Consider the following 20384-nt stretch of genomic DNA (forward strand, 5'->3'; position numbering starts at 1 on the left):
TTCTTCTTGCAGTTGATTGGCTGGGGAGAGTTTAAAAGGATCAGGCCCCACCCACCAGAGGAGGAGGAAGTTTGGAAGAGCTCCAGGCTGGTGGCGTGTCTCCGAGCCTCGCTCCCGCTCCATTGATGTTATTTTTTGTTTGTTAACTTCCCTCTTGTGTTGTTAGGTCTGGGGATCGTTGGGCAAGCCGAGGTTTTCCGGTTTTTGGTTGTAGGGTGAGTGATCCTGTGAGGCAGGGTGAGGGGAGCGGCCCGAATCCGACGGTCAACTGCTGGCTGGTTCGTGAATGCTCCCACACTTTTGTTTATTTTGCCACGATTCCCCAGTACCTATATGTCCAGCCTCGGATCGAATAAATCCTTTTGTTTTACGTATGTTGTGTGTCCTGTGCGGACCGAAACAGTGCTATACAAATAAACCTGAGTCAGAAACTCTCCAGAAATAACATCTGAACAAACCCTGAGACGTCTGGAACGAAGCTGGGTTCAAAGTAGAAATGTGTTTATTTAGTTGGAGAAAACCAAAATCAGACAAAAGTCATACCAACTGTTAAGCACGGTGGTGGATGGCTGATGATTTGGGTTTGTGTGGCGTCCACCGAGTTTACCATGAACTTTTCCATTGGTCCGAACCAAACAGCCTTTTCATTTCACCCTAATAAATAATGATGGAGGAGAATCCACTGTGTGTTTTCATAGACATAAGATTGATTTAACCGTTTTCAGATCTTGTTAAAGAACTTATTTTAACTGCGTTGACATGAAAAACCCTAGAATACCAGTACGGTTCTTTCCTCCTTTCCTTCCCATGAATGTAGATGTGAAGAACTGATGTTTAAGTATGTTTTTCCTGCACATTCATCTTCCTGGGCACCAGGGCTCAGAGGACGCTTTGATTACAGAAAAAGACCAAAATTACCAAAATGAAGAGGCCATTCAGGACAGAAACGGGAGCTAATCAAAGTTCAACAGGCCTCCTGTCAACAGCCTCTTGACCGTTATGAGGAAGCGCCTCCAGATCCCGGTCGCCCCGGGCGACTGCACCAACTCCTCTTCCCTCTCCTGACTAAAACGCATCTCGGCAGAGCCGTCCAACAAATCTGATTTATTTATTTGCTTGATTGAGATGATTGGTTTAATTACTCTGCCGTGAGGAAACATTGCTGGTGTATGAATGAGATGATTAAGATCTCAGGGTTTTCCACGCTCTGGCAGTTAGACATCGTGTTTAGGAGGCGGCAGCAGAAACTTCATCTTTGGAAAATATTATGTACATAACCCCTCAGTAGTCAGACACTTCTCCACTCAGAGGGTCTATGAGGAAGTCCAAGTTCACCGATACTCCATTCGTTTCAGAAAGTTCAGATAATGGTTAATAAAAAGACTTTAAAAGTTTAAAAGAATCTCCAACTGCTTGGGAGAAAAAAACAGGAAATTTGTCTAATTTTGTGGACAGGATTGCATGTTTTAAAGTGGGGATGTACCGATATAAGAATGTGGGCCAACATACTAAAAAGCTGATATTTAATTTACTTATTTATATTCAATACTGGGGGGGGGAAAATAAAATCAACCAATACTGATGTTATTGTAGATAAATCGGGCATCCCTATTTTAAAGTGTCATATCTTTTTGTTTTCACTTGGGCTTCAACATGCAATCAATTCAAAATGTAACACATAATCAAGGCTCATTTGCCTAAATGAGAACAATGTTCAGAGAGTTGTGTGTTTATTCCAAAATCACTTGAAGTGTTGTGAAAAATGGCCGCCATGAGCAAGGAGGACGTGACACGGTTTGCAGAAAAAAAAAAAAACGCCCCAGGTCCCCAACTTCATCCGTGACATGATGGCTGTCATTATCACAACTCTGCTTAATTCATTATTTTAATCCCTTTTTACAACACGTTCAACGGGAAGCACTTTCCAATCTTGTTTCAATTAAAGCCGACACGTTGAGACGGGATGCTGAAGTGCAGCGGCAGCAAAAACAGGAGAAAAGAAAAGAAAAGAAAAAAAAAAACCTGGCACATCTTCAGTGAAATGGCTTGCAGGGAAACATTATCCCTAATAAAAGTCTTTAATAAATACTCCAGGTCCTTGGAGACTTCCTCAGAACCTGAGAGGGAACACTGCCTACACCCAGGAGCAAAGAAGGCCATTACAGCTTGTACTGGAAGATTTAATAGGTGTCATAATTTATCATGTAAACCCAAAAGTGTTTCTTAATTAAGTGTGCGCGTTAATGAATTTTTTAATTTGATCCCTGTAAGTACTTTGCCATGCTAATTGCAATATTCCACACATTAGTTATCGGCTATTGCCCTTGGCTATTTGCTGTCGTGAGGAGGAGACCCGGTTCTCCCTCAGCTCGAGTTCATTAACCGGGTCTGAGGCTCAAAAACAAGAGAACGGTGAATGAGCACGCATGTACCAAGGTCTCAAATCCTAAACAAAGCTGCCTTCCTGCTTCAAGACGACATGGTAACGATGCGAGTTAGGAAATCCTGCAGCTTCCAGCTCACCTTCAGCTCAGAGAGATGCTCTGATCAGAGGAAACCATTTAAAATGACAAATGCCAGCCAGCCTCCGGCTTGACGACTCCTTTTGTATCCAAACTCTCGCCGTCACTGGTGGCAGACTCATATTGTTCAAGGGGATTAATCTGTTTGAGAAACATAATAATGATGTCGCCAACTGCTGCCTGTGCTAATATTTTATTAATCAAGTGCGACTGAGGAGCGCCGCTGTGTCCTTAGGATGACTTTTCATTCCTCAGCAGTGAGCAGCAACACAACAAGTGAACTCAGCGAGACGTTTGCTGCTGCAGAGAACGCAGATGGGCTCAGACCGATGCTAACCAGCCGCAGTTAAGGAAACAACCGTTAGGTTTAACAAAGTAGAGACTTCAGCCAAACGTCAGATTTTAGCAGCTGTAGGATTATTTTTGACTTTGGTAAAAGAGTCATTTCTGTCTCCAGTGCAAGGCTCATGCGTTTTATTTGTTTGCATTTACCCAGAATACCATGCCTTATAGTTAATTTCCTGCTTTTGGAGCGATTTCTCCTATCCACTTCCATTCACACAGATATTTAAACTGCACCAGAGTTCACTTCAACCGAACTAAGGTCTCTAGGCAGACCAGAGTTCATTTTGTTTTTTCCACATCAGAGTTTAATCACAGCTCCCTAAACGAACTGGGGTTTCAAGGCAAATGAACTGGAGTTCAGTTAAAGCAGATTAAACAGGCCTGGTGTGAATGAACTCTAAGGGTGCATTCACACCAGGTCTGTTTAGTTTGCTTTAATCTAACTCTAGGTAGATTAAATACCAAACTCCTACAAACTCTGGCGTTTCGGTTGAAGTGAACTCTATAGCGCGGTTCGAATGTGGATGCAAACAAAACATGAGAATCTAATGCTATTGGCAGAAATGACTCGTGGTTCTTTAGAAATGACAAAAGAGAAATCCTACAACCACTAGAATCTGACGCTACTTCATTTTTCTTTATACACTGCTCAAAAAAATAAAGGGAACACTTAAACAACACAATATAACTCCAAGTAAATCAAACTTCTGTGAAATCAAACTCTCCACTTAGGAAGCAATACTGATTGATCTGACGAGGGTCACCGTTGTCAATCAGTGTTGCTTCCTAAGTGGACAGTTTGATTTCACAGAAGTTTGATTTACTTGGAGTTATATTGTGTTGTTTAAGTGTTCCCTTTATTTTTTTGAGCAGTATATTTTCCAAAGGAAGTTGCGCTCGGTGTCTTCTTCAGATGCGTTCCTGTTATTTTCTTCAGTGGTTCTTGGTGCAGCGTCACCACAGGCGAGGAGGGGAACAGAGTTTTTCAAAGGGTTTGGTTCATTTAACACAGTGCAAAAGTGTAAAAAGGAACCGCAGCAGTTCAAAATGTAATAAATGTTGAAATTTTTGTCCCCAATTGAACCAATTTTACTGAACTGATCAGGTGTGATGAGCACGATTTTATCAGATGTGTCGTCTTCAGTATTTTGCTCCACGCTTTCATGAAACCCACACAAAGAAACCAATGCTTGGCTCAGCGCTCTTCAAATTAAACTAATAAATGTGTGAACTGCAGAGTGAATCTGGCCTTCTGAGTGATTGTTTTACACTGTATTAATCTGAACCAAGCTGTTCTCCTTCCTTCACCTCTTTGGCTGCACAGTCACGCTCAAGATGGATTTGCAATGGCCTTTAATTTAGCCCAAGCCAAAAGGAACAGAATGCCATTAACACAAACGCTATCCTGAAAGCCATCGGTGTCGTGACATTCAAGCCTAATGGAGAACTCTGCAAAGGCAAACACTTCCCCATAAACGTTTCACAAAGTAATTCCACCCATATGAAGAAACTCAGGAAAAAATCTGTTGACATTATCCCAGAGATGTTGTTGGAGCATCTGCACAGGAAGCCTTATTTAATATTCACAGGACTCGGCTCATTCTGACATTAGCAGAGGAAGATAATCCCTCAAAGATTAAATTACATGTGGGCCGGAGTGTTTAGTGCTGCTATTGTTTTCATTAGTACAAAAAGGAATTGTGCTCACTGGGTACGATATTAAATCGAGCTCCGGGGCAAGCGCATGACATGCGTCCGCCCCCACCACTCCAATAAAACATAATGCCATTCAGGGTCTGTAATCTCCCAGCAGCAGGTTGTAGTTTTAACTACATTTAGTGGTTTTTAAATATGCATTTGTGGTATTAAAATACATTTCCTGCAGAGAGAAAAGCAGAAGGTGCACTACACTCTGGGGCTGTGTCAGATAAGTCGCCCGTTTTCATCTCAGAAAAAAAAAAAAGGGGTGCGACACTGGACTATTAGAGAATAATGCACTTTTAAAAAAACAAACAAATGTGCATATCTAAGCAATCAGCTGATTTCTGCAGGTTTTAAGGCAAATTATAACAAGATAAAAGGAAGAAACATCTGTCAGGTCTGGGCTGAAAAGCATCACAATCTGCTGCTTCCCTCTCACATTAAAATGCATGAAACTTTATTTTTACACACAAATGACTTTAATGTTTGCGAATTAATTTTTTAAAACTAAATCTGTGCGAACTATTGAAAGACAGCAGCAGTCCAGATGGATCTGTTGCAGGACAGATCTGTCACCTGTCCTGCCTTCACAGGACAGGTGAAGGTTCAACCAGCCTCTGACCTTTGACCTGTTCAGACCTTAACGTAGTGAACAACGTTTTGATCTGGGATGCCATCATTGATCCTGAGCTACTAAACTATCCTGTTCATTTTTGCTGCAAGGCAACAACCCGGCCTGCTCCACCGGGCAAACATTTAGACACTTTTTCAATTCAACATCCCTGATTTAAAACACTCAGATTTAAAAATATTAAGTATAAATACAAATTTTCAAAGAATGATTAGCTATATATTCAGTAAAATACTGAACCGTTTCAAACTCGTATTAAAGCGGCTCACCTTGAACTGCCCAGCTCTCCATCCGTCCTGCACCTGGCTGGCCCTCCTCCTCTTCGGGGTGTTTCCCGGCGCGGCGGGCGGCCGGGCCGTCTCTGCCGTGTCAGCCTGGCGTGGCTGATCAAGCTGTTCCAACAACTGGAAGACATCACAAGTTAAACACTCATTATTTTAATTTGATGCTAATCATGTGTTAATGAGCATAATCCTCGCAATGATTCAGGTAATTTGCTTAATGGCTGCCCAGAGTCCAGATCACAGCAATCAGTCACGATTGATAAGACGTCTGTTGGGGGAGTGTGTGTGTGTGTGTGTGTGTGGGGGGGGGGGGGGGGGGGGATGGAGAAGAAGACAGGACAGGTGAAGGCATGAAGGTTCAACCAGCCTCTGACCTTTGACCTGTTCAGACCTTAACGTAGTGAACAACGTTTTCATTGATCCTGAGCTACTAAACTATCCTGTTCATTTTTGTTGCAAGGCAACAACACGGTCTGCTCCACCGCGCAAACCTTCACTGGTTCACCTGAATTACAAATTTACATCTGAGTGACTGTCTGCAAAATGGGAAAGACTACAGAACATATTACCCTAGTAAGGCAGATGTGTCTAGATATTAGTAAGGAAATGGCTACTGGCCCAAGATGTTCATGTCTATTTTTTGAGCGATAATTAAAAAGTTTCAAACAGCAAACCGTGACAAACAAGGCAGAAGGGAATCTGATTGTTTTTGGTGTGGCTGAAAACAATCGGCCATTGTTTGCACTTCAATCTATCGCGCCTGGCTTCTTCTGGTGCAGAATTACAAGCCATGTTTCACATCAATGATGTAAAAGTCGGATTAAATGCGTATCTGATTTATTATTACATATGGAAGTGGCACAAATCTTGGTGGTGAAATGATCAAAATTGGGCTGTTCAGACCGATGAGAAAAAGTTAAATATGGGACACATATGGGGGAAAAGATATTGGACTTAGGACACATTTGCCAGCTGTAGCCAAAAAGCTACATCTTGGTTACTAAGTCTCCATAACAACCGTTACACCATCTACCTGCCAGCCGGCTGCTTTGTAATAAAAAGCTCCAAATGCTTCTGGGACTTTAACTGGAACAGGATTTCTGTTTTCTCCTGCAACAAGACACTAAAAATACAAAAAAGGCATCCATACATCATAAGAGAAACTTGTCGTGCCACCATAGAAGGTGCTGAATAGTTTTATATTAGTAAAGCCTTCAGTCTCATTGGCTCACAGACGGTGGGAGGCGACCCGTTCAGACTAAGCAGAGGAATAAATGAGTGACTAAGATCAAGCAGGAGATGCTGCACGCCTCTGAAAAATGGCTCCAGCATAATGACCCGTGAGTGCTAACAAATATAAATTGTTTTCTCTTGCATTTTTACTGTCGGCAAAACAAATGCTCATTAGCTTTTTATGAGGGATTGTGTGAATAATAAATAGCTCCTAATTACCCCCATCACAAATGCAAATGTGTGAATTAAAAGCAGTAATAAAACAATAGAGCTACTCTTCCTCGCAAACGTTATAATTATACTTCCAGAGTCATTAATAGTTTAGCTTCATTTTTACAGCCAAATGCTTCATTTTACTGTATTTATTAGGTCTCAGTCCAACACGTTTCCATAGTTTCCTTTCTTCCTGCTGTTCGTCTGACAGTAGAAACAGATTTATGCTTTAATCTCTAAAGAATCTGCTGCTTCAGGTTCCATGTTTACACCTTTCCACGGTATTTATGTGATTTAACCGATACCAGCATATTGTTCACCTGAAAAAACAAACGCCATTAGACGAAATTACCACGGAAGAAAGAATTAAAAGGATGCAATCGGGTAAATCTGCATGATCTTTCACATTTCTCACCTAAATCAGAGGATAACCTATATTTCACACACTAATCTGCTGTAAAGCTCGTCAGATGCCTTCACTGGGGGCCGATCCATTGTTCAGACTGGCAGCTTAAGCATGTTTCACAAACCGAGTGACGACGGACGTATGAGTTGACCTCTGCAGTGTCTGAGCACACAGCTTTAGGAGTTACTGGGATTCACCGTAATAAAACTAATCAAAGCAGTGCATTAAAATGATACATGGGGGAGCATCTTTTTATTGAGGTGTGATGCAGAAACTGCAAATAGTTCAAAATAAAGCAGTTCAGTTTGCACATACATGTGTTTTCAGAAGTAATGTCAGTGTGGTGCATAGTAGGTTATCCTGGCTAAAAGTTGAATTCAGGTTTATATTCGAGGTTTTAATGTACATGGTTATCAAAGTAAACATGTAATCGCAAGTAGAAATACTTCCAGAAGGTTTTACAATACAAAAGATGTCCACTTTATACATACAGAGCTATGGAAAACCTTACCGAAAAACATATTGGAGATGCCTTGGGAAAAGGATTTTTGAACAGTTCCAGATATGCATTAGATGCAGAGAACTGCAACCAATGGGAATCCAAATAAAGGAAAAGAAAATCTGGCACCAAACTGCAAGAAAAGTTCAGCTACTGCAGGAAAATTGAGGCTAAAGCAGAAACAAATCTTGGCGGCACGTGTCGTTTAGTCTCTTATGATCCGATCGATGCGTCCGCACCCTGCAGATCCATCTTCAGCTAAGACTAAACGACTTACATGGAGACATGGATGCAGGTTGCATCTAAACTCTGTTTGTCTTCACTTTGTTTACATCAAACTGTGTAATAATCGATTGGTAAATCAGATTTTAAAGCATGTAGCAGTAATGCAATATAATTAGAGAAAATAGCCCAAGGAGACTTTGACATCAGAAATTTTAATCTATTTCAGATTTTAGTGCAGGGATTGATGCCTGGTTGATGGGTGACTGACCCCCCTTCAGTAGATTACTCTAAAAACAACAGAAAGCTCTGAGATTACACAGAAAGGTGGATCATCACAATGACTTTCATTTCTGTTATTGTTTGACAGACAGCTGCATGTGGGTTTAGCAGCTCTGAACTGTAAGCGTGGATTAGATCAGCCGGATCCATTAGATGGATAATGATTATCGTCTCATCCCAATACATTTTCCTCGTCGTCACGCCCCCCCAGACTGTGGGCTGCATATGGATGCAGAATTTGTTTGACTTCAGAAATCCACAGAAATATAATGTGCAGCTTGTTCCACTGCAACTAATTCCTGCAGAAGCGAAGCAAATTTTTGGTCTAAGTGATGTTTGAACTAATAATCCGGAGGAATCAGGAAGAAATTGAAAGTGAAAGGTATTAAGCTTCAGTATGGCAGGAAAACGTAAACTATGTTATCTATACTAAGGGTTTATCAGTCATTTTGCTTAAAAACAAATGTGAGAAAAGAATTTCCCCCAGCATATAAATGACTTATAGGTGGGTTTTTGCAAAAGCACAACGTTTACATTGTAAAAAACATTTTTTTTTAAAAAGCAGCTGTTGCCGTTTTATTTGAAATTCTCATTCAGGTTAGGATATTTCATTTTCTTGCAGAAGAAAAAATATAATCTGCCTTCTAACTACTCTTTACTTTACTTCCCTGTTCAAAGTTCAACCTTTTTTAATCACACTTTTTCCTTCCATTCAACTTTCCATGCAGAGGCTTGGAGACAGCACTTTGTTAATAGAGATGATTTTAGTGGCTCACCCACCTTGGGGGCAATATCAGCCAGACAAAAATCCCCCTTGTGATTTTGTAAATGTTTTATGAAACTTTCTGCAAAATTCTTATTTCCAAAATGAACTAGTTTAACCCTTTAACAACATTTATACCAGCGTTTCACCAGCAGGTAGCTCCTGTACCAAGCTCCACAGATGGTCAGTTCCACCAGGGGTTTGCTAATTGCTGCTGGCTAGTCTGAAGGAACTGAGTGGGTGAAGGTTGATCTGCGAGGCAGAAGCTCAGAAACCTGGGAACTGCAGCTCTGAGGTGGAGCTGCACCTCGAGGGCGGAGCCAAGTCCACCCAGGCGTTTTGCACAGCTGAATGGTTGCCATGGAGATTAAAGGATTTCTCATGCATAAATCAATCAAGGCAACAGTCCAAGCAAGTCAATAACATAGCATGATGCAAAGCCCCCAAAAAGTTGATTTTACATGATGCTGACCCTTTAAAATCACCTAAAATTTGACCCAAAGACTTGCAAATATAGCTAATAAACTATTTTTCAAAGATTTAAGTCAACACCATCTCCTTTTAACGTCCAACTTATAGCAAACATTTCTATAAAACAGTGAACAGTTTTATCTTTTAGCTGTCTAGACTGCACATCTCTGAAATGAAATGGGAAAAGCTGCAGCAGAGCAACCCTCCCTGTGATCCCTCAGCCCCCCACCCCCACACGTTTCTGCAGGAGACGCTCTGTAGCTTCTGCCTTTCTGATCACTGGCCTGATTAATGGGGGCCTGAATTGGAAACTTAATTGGATGTGGTTACAATTATGAAGCCGTGCTCTCCTCGGAGCAGAAATCTCTCACCGGCGGGGGGAACAAGACATCAGCAGGGGAAACATGTTCCGTCACACCACCCCCGCATTATTCCAACAGTCAGGGATGTGAGGTGTGTCAGATCGGTGTCGCCCACAGTGGAGCAGTAAAAACAGAGAGACTGCTCTGATGGTGGGAGCCGCTGACCTCCCTGATCATCTCCATGCTCAGTTAAATCCAGAGACCGCATAGATTTGGCTTTAACAGCTTCTGCTGAGGAACTTTGGTAGCTGCAGAAAGCAGCAGAAACAACAGTTTTCCTTACCTAGAAGTATTTATTCTTCACATCTCACACCTGAGAGAAATCTCAACTAAAACAAAACCTGTGCAGAAATGCATCTTTTCTGTCAAATCTGGATTTAATTGATCCATCAACATCAACACAAACGTGCTGGACTTTTCTCCTTCCTGAAACTGCAGCCGCTTACAGGCCATCAGAGGTTGAGGGAGCCCTCCTCTGGTCAGAGCCGGCATTACACCGTCACTACTCTGGTTTACACCAAAAAGATCCCACATGACCCAAGAAATGACAAATAATCAGCACCGTTCATGTTGAGCTCCTATTAAATGTATAACTGGAAATTCTGATGCAAACCAGATGAGCAATAATTTTATATTTTACACAAGAATTAGAGAAAATAGAGTCTAAAAGGGTAAAAAATATTTCTACTATATTTTCTTTCGTCATAAATTGTTCTAGGAGCTAAAATGTGTTTAAATCTCATCTTCTGAGTCTTAATATCAGTATTTGAAGATGTTCTAAAAAATAATAAAAAAATCTGAAATATGCTTCAGGTGCATTTATTTTATAAAATTTGTCAGGGTTGCCACTAAGACCAGGTCATTTGAAATAAAATGGCTTTTCCAGCATTTTCAGAGTAAAACATTGATTTTTTCCAGATAATAATCAGTAATTTGCCAATACATATGTTGTATGAACATCATAATTAATCATCTGGTTTTTCTAGAAAACGTCACAGAATGTTTGACATTAAAGTAGATTAAGAGGGTTGACTGGAGTCCTTTGCACCTGATTGAAGCATAAAGTAGCACAAAGTTGACCCTCCCTCACCTGTTGCTGTGCATTGCCAGTCAGCTAGCTACTAAGCTAACTACTGCACACTGGGGGAAAACAACCAAGATTGCTGTTTGGAAATATTTGCCGTGATGAAATATCTCGCCAAGCGTAAACTAGCTACCAGAGCAGAGAATCCGACTGAGCAAAACGGAGAATAAACTGCACAATTAGCACTTCAGTACTAATACATTTAATGAGTGCTTATGAAAATTAAACTATATAGATATAGATAATAAAGTACAACAGTCTCTGTTTTTACTTCAACAGCAGGAGGAATAATTGCTGCTTTAGCCAAGACTGAAGAATTAAACTCCTTTGTTTACAAAAATCAAGTTAATTCATTTTATAAGTCGATGTGAACACAAGCCCTTTACGACCTATAGATCCAACAAATGTTTGCTCAGAAATGGTTACATTTTTATTTTATGTATAAATAAATGACTTCCAATTCAGCAACATCATGAGAAAACATGCTGTGTGTCTGCGTAGTGAGGGCCTTTTCTCTGATGTTCGGAGGCGCGACACGAGGCTGTGGCAGCAGCATAAGTGTGCATGTGTTGCTGTGTTTACATGCACATGAACGCATGCATGCACATATGTGTGCAAACGCATTCCCGGGGGATTTATCTGACCAGGCTCGTGGCTAGTTTGCCATGTTGATCTCTCCTTCTGTCTCGACCCTCCCTCGCTGCCTCTGACATGTTGCAGACTGATAAAGAGAGCGTTTCATTTCACGCTCCGACTCATCAGCGGCGCCGCGGCCGCTCCGCTCCGCATGAGCGGCGCCGTCCGTCCGTTCAGCAGAGGAGGATCCTCCATCACCCTTAAAGTGGGATACAGAACAATCGGGCCAAGCATGAAGACAGAGGGAACAGGAGCCAACACATGTACGCATCACAGAGTCGTGTCCTGTTATTACTAAGGCAGGTCACCGTCTTCAAAGAGGAGGAGAGCAAAAACACTTAGTGTTCATGTAAAAACTCAACTCTACCATATTCAGTCAGTCATTGATGCAGGTCTGCTGCACGCACTTCTTCCAGCACAATAAATATTCATTCAAGTATTTACTTTATTCCTCTTCCTTATTAAACCTTCCATAAAAACTGTTTGGTAACAAAAACCCAGGTTTTCTTGGGTTATGATCCTGAAATTTTCAGTTGTACAAAACTGATAATTACATAAGTCACCAAACTGATGCTTTTACTCTAATACTCACCTGTAGAAACATTGAACAACAGCTTTTCATGCCAAAACGATACTTTTTTCAGACGTATTCATCTTGTATAAATACAAAAGTGCACCGGGACATTTATGGTCAGCATTCACACAAGTGAATGGAGGCTCACAAAAATTAAAGCAACGGAATGGATCGATGGATGGAAATTTTAAAGAATGTCAAAAGCCATAAAGTCCATCCACACTAGGGCTGTAGTGATACAATAATCTCACGATACGATACACAATATTCTGCTCACAATACAATACATATTGTGATATTCATCAAAAGATACCATTCAATACACTTTTGCAATTTTCTGAAAGATTTTAGAGGGACAGAGTGATTTTGGTGACATTTTGTGACCGTTATAGAGTTTTATTTAATTAATTTAACTGAAAACTGATTAAAAGCACCAACTACACAATACCTGGCTCTGGTTGGACATGAACACAGACGACAGTTGGACAAAATGAATCAAGGAAGTGATGAGAAAACATGTTTCTTTTAATTGAAATAGTACAAACTGTAGCTTACATGCATTTGTAAAGTAAATAAAGTGCACCAAGTACCTGCTCTGAATAGTTTGATACCTTTTTAACACTTAACATCTGAAGGAATCACTCCAAGCCTGATGACCGAATCACTCTCCTGGCGAAGCAAGCAGTGAGTGACCAAGGTGACAGTTGGATGTTACGATACTTGAGGATGAATATCGATTTTTTTCTAAGAAAGAAAATATCGATATACATCGCAAAATCGACATTATTACACAGCCCTAATCCACACGTTGATGTTCTACCCAGGTCAGGAACATGGAGTAAAGTCTGCAGTCACCAGTTTTCACTGATCCATTTTAATGTTCACACTTGTCTGGATGTGTTTTTACTTTATGTAGTTTGTTTTGTACAGGGACAGACAGTCCACATCAATAACCAGTAAGGTAAATGTGGAACAGGCAGTCAAATGTCCGTTTCTTTTATTCATTATCTCCACCCAGGTGTTGCAAAGTCTCTGAAACACTCAAGTATAAAAAATGAGTATAAAAAGATTACTGTTTAAGTCAAAATATGGTGGTCATGGTGACATTTCCTAAACTGTTTAAGAACTGTTATTAGCATTTAGCAATGCTAGCGGTGATGCCAGTCATGTTTCTGTAAGTGTCCTGGTCGTAGAGCCACAAATAGGTCCAACAACAACAATAACCTTCAGCCAAACGATGGATTAACTTTAACTTGTTTGGAAGAAAAGCCAGCCTGGCTACCAAGGAGGTACGCCACAGCATGTTTTTTTTGACTTACATCTGGACTTTGACTAGGCCATTCCAAAACTATTTCAAAGTGTACAAAATAAATCAGTTGATGACAAAAATAACCTGCAGCGATTTCCTACTGAATAAGCTCAAAGTGTCAGTTCACCCTGAGGCAGCAGTGCAGCAGCCGGCATGAAGAAGTGCATAAAAAACTCGGACTCCTGCAGATGTTCCCCTGAGCAGCCAATCAGAAGGAGAGTGCAGTTCTTCCAGCCAATGGCACTGGGCTACATAAACACAGCGTGAGAGCAACTGGTATTCAGCCCACACTAACAAAACAGATGTTGTGGGTGTCAGAGGTGGATGTGCAAGCTGCACAGGCCTTAATCAACTATTTAAACAGCTGAGAGCGCTGCGTCAGATTAACAAGAACTTTCCACTCCCTCTGGTGCCACTGCACTCATCTTCAGTTTAATTCATTACTTTATTCCTGCTGTAGGATTTCTCATCTCAAAAATATGGCCACATGGTTTCATCTTTCAATGAGTGGATGTTGACACAGCGTCAGGGTAGAGGAGCTTATGCACAGTATGTGAAAGACTTGTGCATCAAGTGACATCATTAGTGATGAAAATCTTAGGTGAGATGTTACAGCTGGGGGTGTTTTGGGGTCTTTTGGTTATCAACGAGGTCAACCGGGAGTGAGGGTTGAAACACAGACGCACCGGTTAAGGAAGAGCTTTGCTTTTCAGCTCAACTCTTTTCAATGTGCCTGCACTTCAGAGCCAATCTCAAAGCATAAATCCTCACAATATGAATCAAAAAGACGGAGACTTATCACCGTTTTACTTTTGTCTTGGGTGCCCAGTTTATTGTGGACCAACATTCAGGTTTCATGATCTGCAACCTGAAATTATTACAGAGAAAACCACGCTCCCCCCTTATTTATTAATCTTCACAAATACTTCTTGGGCTTCAAATTAAACATACGTTTTTAAGTGCACTGTAAAAACAAAATTGTCTACTTTTTAGTGCAAAGCTCTTTGTACACTTGAAATAAGACTAACTTGTAAATATCTTTTCAACAAGATTTAAGTTCTTATGTTGAGTAAATAATTCCTTAATCCTGGTGAAATGTACCATTTCCATTGGCAGATTACTTCACTTTGAACAAGGGAAAAATGTCTTGTTTTAAGTGCAATTATCTACCAATTGAACTTGTATTCTTTGATCAATATTACAAATTATTGACTTAAAACAAGCTCATATATCTTGCTGAAAAATTACTTATTTGCACTAGAAACTAGACCAGAATTACTTGGCAAGATTTTGTGTTTTTACAGTGTGGATCTGGTAGCAGAGTCCAACAGCCCCAGCACCTCCTTCAACAAGTCTCATCTAAACGCATCGACATCCCGGCCCTCTTGTCCTGTCCACGCTTCTGGTCCAACCTGCTGCCCACAGCCACATTTCCACCTCAGAGCGAGAGCAGACCGAGGAAACCACGGGGCGAGTCCAGGACCTCCCCTCCCACTGCAGGCGGCGATGGCAGAGGGCTCCCCGCCTCCCACAGAACGACAGAGCAGTGTGTCGGTGATGGAGACCACATCAAAGAGGAGAAACAGACAGACACAGATAAAGGGAGGAGGGGCGTGGGGTTGGGAGAGCGCCTCAGGGTGTTGCACTCAGTTTGTCAGAGAAACTTAACGGCCACCAGAGCTCCAACCTGCGTCACTTTGAATTCCTGGCCTCTCCACATGATATCCCCCTCCTCTCAAACCCATCCTGGCCGCCTGGAGTTAGAAAAGAGGTGCCCTGGCTGACGAGTGAGGTTGGCTGGAACAACATGTAGGCCTCGACAAGTGATTGATTCCCTCCTAATTCTCACAAATAGGATGTACGGTACGAGAATGGGGACGGTGGGGAAAAGGAAAAGGGAGCTGAGGGAAACCGTGGTAATGGTGCTGGATTTGATGGGTGGGGGGCGTGGAAGCAATAAGTAGGCCACCCTGTGTCAGGTAAACTTTGGGCTTGTAGCTAACTGGATATGTCAGGGCTGCTAAATGTTGAGCTGTCAAAGCAAAACAATGAGGTTAAAGACGAGGCCAAAAACAGAGACATGAAAAGAGGGGTGGTGATAAAAGAGGGTCGGACCAGAGGAGAGAATTCCCAGGTTGGGCTTTTTAGCTTGATTAAACCAACAACAAACAAAAAATATATCCCGGTTCAAAAGCTGAAATGTACAGGTCTGACTCTTGAAATGGAAAACGGCAAGTAGCAAATATGAAAAAAGATAACCAATCACTGATAAACAATTAAAATACTTTTTAAAAGTCTGGTCACTGATTTTAAAATGGAAATAAAACAGAAACAACAGGGGTTCCCAAACTTTTCAAACAGCATTAGCTTCTAGAAGCCCTTTGCTTACCCAATGCTAGAAAGTATGTAAAAAAATCCCAAGAAATGCGAGCAATTATAGCAAAATCTACACTTATTTCATGTGATTGAGGTCAAACTGTTGTGTTCACGGCCAAATAGACGTTAAAAAGAAACTGAAAGAAGAGTTCAAAGGAAATAAAACATTTTTTAAGAATCTAAGAAAGTGGCAATAATTTATCAATTTTTTCTCAGATTTGTTTTTCCATTCGATTTTACATTTCTTTGGCATAAATGCATCCTCATACTTCCTGATTTTAGTTTAGCATTAGGGTTTTATTTCCATTGGTGTCCTCCACAGCCGGGCTGCTGGATGCTTCCTTTGGTCTTGTCAGAAACATCATCCGTTTTGTGCTATGCTAGCTCCAGGAGCAAAACAGCTAACCAGAGAGATGAGCATGACAAATATCATTTCAATAAATTGTTTAAACATATTTTATAATAATTATTAAACTTCAAAAACCACTGCTAAATAAATAGCCATAAATAGCTAATAAAGTTTTAACTTCCTAAATTGGCAACATGCTAATATAGCATGTCACTTAAACACCGTAAAGGACAAACACGTTTCATTTCCGTTTGCCTTGAGAAATGTATTTTAAAGGCTTTGTTTGTTATAGACTAAGCCAAGATAAACAGATGAAATACAGAAAGCGGTTTTGAAGGAAACATTTCATATTTTTAAAGGGGAAAAAAAAAATTACCCAAACCACCTGACTATGCAGAAATCATGGCTGACAAGCCGATGTGTATAACGACGGAGTTGGAAATATGGAACGGTGAGAACCAATTACCATTTCTAATATACAATTTGTGGATCGAGTGCTTTAACGGATATTTTTATTCTGGTAATTATGTGCAGCACATACCTTTCTGACACAAGCGTCTTCTCACTTGAGATAAGCTCCAAGTTGTTTTGTCTTACCGTCTGTGGTGACGTCATCCTCTCCATTTCTTTTTTATGTTTGGATAGTCATTTTCACATTGGAGCTTACTTACTCAAATCTGATCAAGATTTTCCATCTTTGGGGAAGCTGAAAATTGAAACTCCAGCAGTATTTTCTGACCAGTTCAAACAATTTGTTTGGCCCATATTCATCTACTCTGTTGAAATGCTCAATGCTTGCAATCCTTGGCGACACCATAAGCATAGCACATCTGGGGTTGTCACAGAAAATGCCAACATTCAGTATTAAAAAGAATATTTAAGAAATGTACATCAAACATATTTTATAACTTTCACTTGATGTTAGTCTAAAAACATCTTCCAGCTCTCTGTTAAGTGATGTTCAGACTATGCATGTCCTTTTCTACCACCAACCCAGCAGACTCCAGTTGTTCTAATGACTAAAATGTGTGGGGCAAACAACAGAGATCCAGAGCTCCTCTGCAGAGACTGGGCATCTGCCTTCGTTAATCAACCAGCCCTTCCCCCGCCCGGAATATGAATCGGAATAATGAGTCAATTAATGTGCTGAAACAGCGATGAGAGATAGCAGAGGCAGAAAGGGTGAACAGAGGAACGGAAAGGGTGGGGGGAGGGTTGATGGTGACACGAGAGACAGAAACGCTATGTTGAAGGGAAGGAATCGAAAGGGATCCAGTAGAAAGAGTGTGTTGTCCCCTTTTCACTGATAATTGACTGTATGTGTGAGGCAGCCAGCAGTTGTTTGGTTTTCATCATATCCAGAGCCACACAGCAGACTCCCTGCATGACTGATGGCCTCTGCTGGCATCCACCTCCCCTAGCCGGTCTGTCTTTAGGAGAGGAACCTCCCAGTTTGATCTGCTTCATCTCTTTCCAACTGACAGGCAAAAACTGAAAACCTCCAAGCCTGTGGTTCAGACTGTTAGGACTGGGCCCATGCACAGACCTGCAGATTGGAGAGATTTGGAAGCTTCAGCCACTTACTTGGACAAAGTTGTTGAAACTGACAGCAAACATCTGCTTTTATGAGCTCTTGTGTACAGACCAAGATCTTCCTCACATACAATCTTCAACACATCCAACTCAGAACATCTTCCCTACCTCACCACCTTCAATAATACAGTGAGGGTGGTGCATCACTTCCGATTTCTTGGGATTTAAGGTGGTCCTCATACATGCATTGTTCAAAATATATGCAAAGCAGAGACAGTGCTTCCTGCAGAAAGAAGCACAGAGGCCTGTTTCACTTTTGCCAAAAAACATCTTAATAACCCCAAGGGTCTGTGGTAAACATTCTCTTGACTAAAGAGACAATAATACAGCTTTTTGGGAGGTGTGTGTGCCATTACATCTGGTGTAAAACTAACTGCAATTCAGAAAAGGAACACCGTTTCAAAAGTCAAACATGACGCTAGTAATGTGCTGGTCTGGTGCAGCTTTGATACCAGGACAGCTCATTACTTTATGGACCCATGCATGAATCCTGGACTGGGAAAACCAGAGACTCCACATGGGACCTGACGTCATTCACCCCCATCCAGGTGGTATTTATTGTCTTTTTACAGTCACGGCAATAAGCCTCTCGGCAATAAGACTGGGCTTAGACACTCCGAATCTGGCATCCTCTAACCAGATGTCTGAAAATGGACATTTCTCCATGAGGCAGAAATCTGCCTGCAAGTTTGTCCAGAAAGACCATATATGACGACTGATCCACAAAAACACTCAAACCAACATCACGACATCACTGGCATGGCTCAAGTCCTACATAAAATGAGATAAATTCACATGATTTTTAAAATATAGACCTGCATTTAACACAAATGGGGAAAAAAACAAAACATAGTTGGGTTAAAAAAATTAATACCTCATCAGATGACATTACTTTTAACTGGCCTTAAAAATCTGTGTGGGGTCACGTGTAGGAAGCATAGTCAAAGCAAATCGCATGTGGCACATCATAGTCAAGGGCTAGGGACGACGAGTCAGTCACGACTTAAAACTTTCAGCTTAATAACTATGACATGATCCACTGAACAAATACAACGGAGCTCCTGATCCATTTTCCAAGCAGTCAATGAGTCGGCCATGCATGATCAACCATGTGAAAAGCCACCAACAAGCCTGACAGACCTGAGAAATCTCACAATGATCTAAATCAGTGGTTCTTAACCTTTCTTGAGGTACCAAACCCACCAGTTTCATATGCACATTCACTGAACCCTTCTGTAATGATAAATAAAATATGATTTTTTCCCCCCAAAATTCAAGATATAGGGGTGACCCAACTACAGTCTGGTTGTTTCACCCCAAGATTACTAAGTCTTCTTAAAAGGTAGAGTCTCTGAGAACAGTTCTTCAAAATATCAGTGTTTTCAGCAAAGTTGAGCTGACTGTGCAGGAATGACCCCAGGTATTTAAAATTTGCCACAGTTTCAACGAGTTGGCCATCGAGAGAAACTGGAACCACTTTAAGGTTTTGTTTAGATCATTTAATTAGCTCTACATTCTAAAGAGAATGAAAAATTAATATTAAATAATAAAGACTTTGCGGTATTCTGATTTAGTAATGTAATTATATTAGTTGTGTTACCACCCCCACGCCACTAGAGGCAGTAGCAACCCCGAAAAGATGCGACTAAGGAGCAGATTTAGAAGAACACCGAAAGCTACAGAATTTGGTAAAAACTGTGTTTTGCTGAAGTAAATAAAGACACAAGTTCAAATCCATGCTGAGAGTGGAGCTCCTTCAATCAGGGCTCCTCCGCAGCTCTGATTGGCTAAGCAATGTAACGTGATCCTCTGATTGGCTCAGCAATGTAATGTGATCCTCTGATTGGCTAAGCAATGTAACGAGATCCTCTGATTGGCTAAGCAATGTAACGTGATCCTCTGATTGGCTAAGCAATGTAACGTGATCCTCTGATTGGCTAAGCAATGTAACGTGATCCTCTGCATTAAGTGATGGCAAAGCGAGCGTCATCACGACTTTACACAAGTGTGTCTTTACCTCCGCGGTCGGCAGAGGCTCCGCCGAACCCCTGAGACCGACTCATCGATCGAACCCAGGTTAAGAACCACTGAGAAATGATTCTATGATTGTTTCCATCAAATCTAGTTCATTTTATTTTCAGCAATAAATATTTTCAGTTGAATCACTAAACAACTGCGGTAGTCAGATTCAGAAAAGTGACCTCAGTCCTCTTTAATCTGGACAGGAAATCTTAGGAGATGAAGCCCGACTCCATGCAGACACCAGAGTACACATGCAGCATTAAAAGACACTGGTAATACAAATTGCCTGTGAGTGTAATTACCACTGCTGCTAATTGCCCCCTGTGAAAGTGGCACTGCCCATGCCATTACAATTCACAGCCACTTCAACCTCGCTGATCAATTATTTCCACACTTGAATAATTAATAACAGCTTAATTGTGCACATATCTGGCGAGGAGTCAGGGCCTCATTTACACTGATGGTGGCAGCGTTGGCTCTGCAGGCCGACTTCTTATTGTACGTGAC

At 41.2% G+C, this 20384-nt stretch overlaps 1 long non-coding RNA gene across 1 annotated transcript in view; it reads right to left on the reverse strand.

Moving 5' to 3' along the window:
* The window catches only part of LOC145552870 (uncharacterized), a 254817-nt gene that overhangs the window by 7341 nt on the left and 227092 nt on the right, over positions 1–20384 (reverse strand). Inside the window, exon 2 of the long non-coding RNA XR_014088988.1 lies at positions 5469–5603. This is a non-coding gene — a long non-coding RNA (uncharacterized LOC145552870). The remainder of the gene's footprint in view (positions 1–5468; positions 5604–20384) is intronic.

This window comes from Poecilia reticulata, chromosome 9 (assembly GCF_904066995.2).
Source record: "Poecilia reticulata chromosome 9, P_reticulata-male-v2, whole genome shotgun sequence".
In the NCBI taxonomy this organism is placed as follows: Eukaryota; Metazoa; Chordata; class Actinopteri; order Cyprinodontiformes; family Poeciliidae; genus Poecilia; species Poecilia reticulata.